The sequence below is a fragment of the Loxodonta africana genome, chromosome 20 (genome assembly GCF_030014295.1).
Source record: "Loxodonta africana isolate mLoxAfr1 chromosome 20, mLoxAfr1.hap2, whole genome shotgun sequence".
NCBI lineage: Eukaryota > Metazoa > Chordata > Mammalia > Proboscidea > Elephantidae > Loxodonta > Loxodonta africana.
The window spans coordinates 11,665,395-11,672,668 of NC_087361.1; positions in this window are offsets into that span (position 1 = coordinate 11,665,395).

The following is a 7,274-nucleotide window of genomic DNA, read 5'->3' on the forward strand; positions in this document are numbered from 1 at the left end:
GCAGGGAGCCCTGGTGGCACAGTGGTTAAGAGCTATGGTGAACTGCAGCTGGCAACCAAGAGGTCGGCAGTTCGAATCCACCAGGTGCTCCTTGGAAACCCTATGGGGCAGTTCTTCTCTGTCCTATAAGGTCACTATGAGTTGGAATCAACTGAATGGAAATGGGTGGATGATAGGCAGAATAATGGTACTCCCATACATGTCCAGGTCTAATTCCTGAAACTTGTGGCTATGTTACCTTACATGGCAAAAGGAACTTTTGCAGGTATGATTAAGTTAAGGATCTTGTGATAGGAAGACTATCCTGGAGCGTCCAGGTGTACACAATGTAACCACATGGGTCCTTATAAGAAGGAGGCAGGTGGGCCAGATTCAGAGAGAGAGATATGAAGATGCTATGCTGCTGACCTTGAAGAAGGTGGAAGGAGCCATGAGTCAAGGAGTGCAGATGGCCTCTAAAAGCTGGAAAAAGTAAGAAAACAGATTCTTCCCTAGAAGCCTCCAGAAGGAATGCAGCCCTGCCAATGTCTTGATTTTAGTTCAGTAAGACACACCTCAGACTTCTGGCCTTCAGAAGTTAAGATAATAAACTTGTGTTGTTTTCAGCTACTGGATTTGGTTATTCATTATAGCAGCAATAAGAAACGAATAACACTCTAATTTAACTTCTATCGAACCAAATAGTTCTCCCTGAAGCTTCCAATCATTGGTCTCTGGTCCACATCTAATCTGTTTATTTTCTGTCCCATATGAAAGCCTTCAACATCTTGATTTACTTACCTATTCATTGCCTTCTCAAAACATCCCTTTTAGGCCTGTGACGTAGCACAGAATCCTGTTATCCAAATGTCATTTCAGCAGTACAGAGGCACTATTTTTTGGTGGCAGCAAATCCTGTTAACACATTATCACGCTTAGTCCATTTTCTTATTTCCCTTTAACTTTCACTGAACGCTGTTGTAGAATGCACCACATCCTACAAAGTGTTACACTTTTTACTAATTTGCATTAGACACAGAACTAAGCATTCTTACTTTAAGTAGAAAAGTTCCTTGAATTTTCCTCAGATGTGGTCATAGAAACAAATTGCATTAGAAAAATGAGTTTACAATTATTCATCTACAATTACTCACATACATTTTCTCTTTTTGAGAAATCCAACACCATTCTGATTTCTAATTTTTATAAGTGTGAACTACTTTCTTTTTTTTTTTTCTCACTTTCCCTAGATTTTAACATCTGCTGTTTATTCTCAGTGTTCTGAAGTTTCACAGTGATATGATTTGGTGTGTGTGTGTGTGTGTGTGTGTTTTTCTACTTGTTGTACTAGGCAGTTGAAACTTTAATCTTATTTTCTTATATTATTTCTTTTATAATTTTCTTCCTTTCATTTTTCTATTTTCTCTTTATATGACATTGGGCCTCTTGGATTATCTGAATTGCTTCTTTGCCTCATGCTTTCCATCTTGTTTTTGTTAATTTGTTTTGGCTTTTTCATAGTGGTTGTTATATTTTCTGGATAATTTATTCAACTTTTCTGTCAACACTTTGGCTTAATTTTCCTGCTGTCCTAATTTGGGAAGCCCTGGTGGCGTAGTGGTTAAGTGCTAAAGCTGCTAACCAAAGGGTCGGCAGTTCAAATCTGCCAGGTGCTCCTTGGAAACTCTGTGGGGCAGTTCTACTCTGTCATATATGGTCACTGTGAGTTGGAATTGACTCCACGGCACTGAGTTTGGTTTTGGTTTGGGTTCTAATTTTTATATGTAGAGCTCTTTTTTATTCTCTTAGTGTTCATTTTTATAATATCCTGCTCTTTTTTTCTTTTATGGATTTATTATTTTCTCTGATCTATCTGAGAATCTTAGTTTGGTCTTTTTTTTTTTTAAACATTCTCTTGGTCTCCTACATTGTCCTTGCTTCCTCTGAGTTCACTTGACCTTCAAGGTTTTCCTCAAATTTCTGAGTATATTTGGCTGTCTATTCATATTTAAGAGGGACTTATTTAAGACACTAACAAACTGAATGGAAGCTCTGTGAAATAGGAAAGACTTGACAATAGACTTCACTGTAGGATGATCAGGCTGTAAGCCAGCTTGTTTTGTAGGGCCAAGGGAAAGGAGCACAGACAATTACTGAAATGAGTGACGAGCAGAGAACAGTGACCACAGAGCACAAGGGTATAATCATGGTGGATGTTATGAATTGAATTTGTGTCCCCCCAAAATATGTGTTGTAAAGCCTAACCTCTATGCCTGTAGATATAATCCTATTTGGGAATAGGGTTTTCTTTGTTATGTTAATGAGGCCATATAGAGTTTGGTGCATTTTAAACCAATTACTTTTGAGATATAAAACAGGAAATTAGGCACAAAAGAAACCAGACACAGAAGGTAGACTGACACTATCTGAAGACGACACAGGCAGACCAGTCTACAAGCCCAGGAACTTCAAGATAACCAGCTGGAAAAGCTGAGACAAGGATTTTCCCCCAGGGCCAATAGAGACAGAGCTTTCCCCTAGAGCTGGTGCCCTCATTTCAGACTTCTAGCCTCTTAAACTGTGAGAAAATACATTTCTATTCATTAAAGCCACCCACTTGTGGTATTTCTGTTATAGCAGCACTAAGAAACTAAGATAGTGGACTTGCTCTTGATAGTCCCTTGTATGAAGGGGTCCTCAGGTCTCAATGAACCCAATGAACCTTAAGAAAATTCCAACAACAAAGGTGTGGGATTGCTCTTTTGCATGGTCCAAAAAGATGGGAATCTACAAGCGTAAAACTTATAGTCCAGCCCAATGGTTTGAGGCAGTGGGGCTTGGCTAGACAAGCATACAAGAGCAAACTTCCTGATGCACCAGCAGTAAGACGGGCAGCATCATACTGCAAGCTTTTGGTGGTACCCCAGACAAGCCATCGTATGGGTACCACTGCCACTTTGGCACTATTCTCTGCTACCCCTGTGTAATGGCAGTAGGGGGAAATGGAACGAAGAGCTCATCCTGCATTGCAGTTAAGTATTTTTATAATAACAGCAAAAAGAAAGATAATTCCATTTTTAAGAGACTATTTCAAATCAAGGCTACTCCACGTAATCTGCACTCAGTTTTAATAATATTTTGTGTTTTTAAGAACGTTCCCACTGGACTAGTCAATTAAAGTGCTTCGTAAATTTTGACTCATTCTCCAAACCCTTATCAGAACTGTGGCAGGAAATTTTCCTCCACCCCTTGAGAGCTCTAGGTGGTAAAGACCATGCCCAGATCAACAAACCCAGAGCAATGGACAGCTCTACTTCCTTTAACTCTCATTCTTTGCCTGTCACACGGAGTGAAAAACAGGGCTCAAGTATCATCTGACAGAGCAAAGCTGCCAAAATCTACCAAACGGGGAAAAAATCAGTAAAAGGAACGGCTGTCTTCCAGTCTTTTCTCGTGAAGCCTGTCTGCTTGGGGGAAAACAGGAGAGACGGTGCACTCATCCTATCCAGATCCTTGCTCTGGCAGCCATTCCTTCACCAAGGTTCTTTAGCCTGAAATTTCTTTAACCACAAATATTGCGAGGATGGCGCAGGACAGGGCAGTGTTTTTTTCTGTTGTACATGGGGTTGCTATGAGTCAAAACCAACCCCACAGCACCTAATGACAACAACAGACAAATATATATGAACTGCCAATCTTTTGGTTAGCAGCCATATCACTTAACCACTGTGCCTCCAGGGCTCCAAAGATACAGTTGAAAATGCCAGTACTCTAAAATTAAAAATTACATTTACTTTAAACAGACCTTTGCAAAGAACTTACTTCATTGAAAAGCAAGTTAAAGAGAATGAGGTCCCACTGAAATAAAGCCTTCATCAAAGATAGAGCCTCTGCGAGCTTGCCTTGGTTCCTGAAATCTCCATCAGAAATCATTCCTTTGAATTAAAGGACTGGAAGCATTGTTAACATACATATACATTACAAGAAAGTCTCCTATTCTTATCTGGCACTTACAAGCTGCAAGACTTTTGGCTATTTACTTGTACTCTTGGGTTTCAGTCTCCTCATTTGTAAACAGGGACGATAATACTTGTCTCCTATGGTTGCTGTATGGATTAAAAATTCCAGCACCCATCTGTCAGCTTGTCATATTGTGGTAGCCTGTGTATTGTTATAATGCTGGAAGCTATACCATCAGTGTTTCAAATACCAACAGGGTCATCCATGGTGGACAAGTTTCAGCAGAGCTTTCAGACTAAGACAGGCTAGGAAGAAAGGTCTGGTGATCTGCTTCCAAAAATTAGCCAGTGAGAACCCTATGGATCACAATAGAATATCGTCTGATACAGTGCTGCAAGATGAGCTCCCTACGTTGGAAGGCAACACACAATAGCCACAACAATGGACTCTAACGTGCTAACAATTGTGACGATGACACAGGACTGGAAAATGTTTTGTTCTGTTGTACATAAAGTCTCTATGAGTCAGAGTCAACTTGATGGCAACTAATAAAGTAACAAACATGAAAAGTACAATGCCAGAAATTCCATAAACCATAGCTATTATTGTTTCCCCAATGCATCTGTCAGTTTGTCGTATCGTGGAAGTTTCTGTGTTCCTGTGATACTGGAAGCTATGCCACTGGAATTCAAATACCTGCAGGGTCACCCTGGTGGACAAGTTTCAGCTGAGCTCCCAGACCGAGACAGAGTAGGAAGAAGTACCTAGCAGTCTACTTCTGGAAAGAATTAGCCAGTGAAAACCTTAGGAATAGCAGTGGAACACTGTCTGATATAGTGCTAGAAGATGAGTTCCCCAGGTTGGAAGGCACTCAAAATACTACTGGGGAAGAGGTGCCTCCTCAAAGTAGAGTTGATCTTAATGACATGGATAGACTCAAGGTTTCAGGACCTTCATGTACTGATGTAGCATGACTCAAAATGAGATGAAACAACTGCAAACATCCATTAATAATCGGAATAGGGAATGTACAAACTATGAATATAAGAAAAATGGAAGTCACCAAAAACGTAATGGACCACATAAATATCAATATCCTAGGCATTAGTGAGCTGAAATGGACTGGTACTTGCCATGTTGAATTGGAAAATCACATGGTCTACTATGCTGGGAATGACAACTTGAAGAGGAATGGCATCATATTCATTGTCAATAAAAACATTTCGAGATCCATCCTGACACACAACTCTGTCAGTGATATGAAAATATCCATACATCTACAAGGAAGACCAGTTAATATGACTATTATTCAAATTTATGTACCAACCACTAAGGCCAAAGATGAAGAAACTGAAGATTCTTACCAATTTCTGCAGTCTGAAGTTGATCAAACATGCAATCAGGGTGCACTGATAATTAGTGGTGATTGGAATGCAAAAGTTGGAGACCAAGAAGAAGGATTGGTAGTTGGAAAATATGGCCTTGGTGATAGAAACAATGCCAGAGATCCCATAATAGAATTTTGCAAGACCAACGACTTCTTTGCAAATACCAAGGCTCCGGGAATTGACGGAATACCAATTAACATGTTTCAACAAACCAGTGCAGCACTGGAAGAACACATTCATCTGTGCCAAGAAATTTGGATGACAGCTACCTGGCCAACCAACTGGAAGAGATATATGTTTATGCCTATTCTCAAGAAAGGTGATCCAACCGAATTTGGAAATAATCGAGCAATATCATTAATATCACAGACAAGTAAAATTTTGCTGAAGATCGTATGAAAGTGGCTGCAGCAATATATCAACAGGGAACTGACAGAAATTCAAGCCGGATTCAGAAGAGGATGCGAAACTAGCGATATCATTGCTGATATCAGATGGATCCTGGCTGAAAGCAGAGAATACCAGAAGGGTGTTTACCTGCATTTCATTTACTATTCAAAGGCATTCAACTGTGTGGATCATAACAAATTATGGATAACATTTTGAAGAGTGGGAATGGCAGAGCACTTAATTGTACTCATGAGGAATTTGAACAGAACAAGAGAATACTGAGTGGTTTGAAGTCAGGAAAGGTATGAGTCAGGGTTGTATCCTTTCACCATGTCTGTTTCGATCTGTATGCTGAGCAAATAATTCAAGAAGCTGGACTCTATGAAGAAGAATGGGGCATCAAGATTGGAGGTAGGCTCGTTAAAAACCTGTGTTATGCAGATGACACGAACTTGCTTGCTGAAAGTGAAGAGGACTTGAAGCACTTACTGATGAATATCAAAGACCACAGCCTTCAGTAAGGATTATGCCTCAAAATAAAGAAAACAAAAATCCTCACAGCTGGACCAATAAGAAACATCATGATAAATGTACAAAACAATTGAAGTTGTCAAGGATTTCATTTTACTTGGATCCACGATCAACACCCATGGCAGCAGCAGTCAAGAAATCAAAAAACACATTGCATTGGACAAATCTGCTGCAAAGGACCTGTTTAAAGTGTTGAAAAGCAAAGATGTCACCTTGTAGACTAAGGTGTACCTGATTCAAGCTGTAGTGTCTCAGAAGAAGTACAAGAATACTCCTTAGATGCAAGGATGGCGAGACTACGGCTCACATACTTTGGACATGTTATCAGGAGGGATCAGTCCCTGGAGAAGGACATCATATTTGGCAAAGTGGAGGGTCAGCAGAAAAGAGGAAGACCCTCAACGAGATGGATTGACACAGTGACTGCAACAATGGGCTCAAGCGTAACAACGACTGTGAGAATGGCACAGGACCAGCAGTGTTCCGTTCTGTTGTACACGGGGTCACTATGAGTCGGAACTGACTTGATGGCACCTAACAACAACAGCATTACTGTTGTTTGTCATTATCGTTGTGGTTGTTGTCACTACCAAACCAGCTATTATCTTCAGCCCTCCAGGGACATGACTATCTGATATTGGATCTGGGAAAGGAAACGCTTAGCCAAAGGGAATTTGAAGGCCAGTCCTGGTGAATTTCTCTGTGAAGGGCTCCAAGAAGCCAGGGGCCAGTGTGAGGACAGTGATGCAGAATAAGAAAGGGCCAGTCAAAGGAGTGCTGGAGGCCAGTCACAGCATTTCCCAAAGCTGTCTCTGCTCTTGTTCATTTGCTTACATGTTCAAATAAATATTTTGGAAATGTGCCAAACTGTCCCCTTAAAATATTTTAATAAGCTAGATTCTAAATGCAGTGGTTAAGAACATGGCTGCTAACCAAAAGTTCAGCAGTTTGAAGCCACCAGTCACTCCCCAGAAACCCTGTGGGGCAGTCCTACTCTGTCCTATAGGATCACTACTATTCGGAATC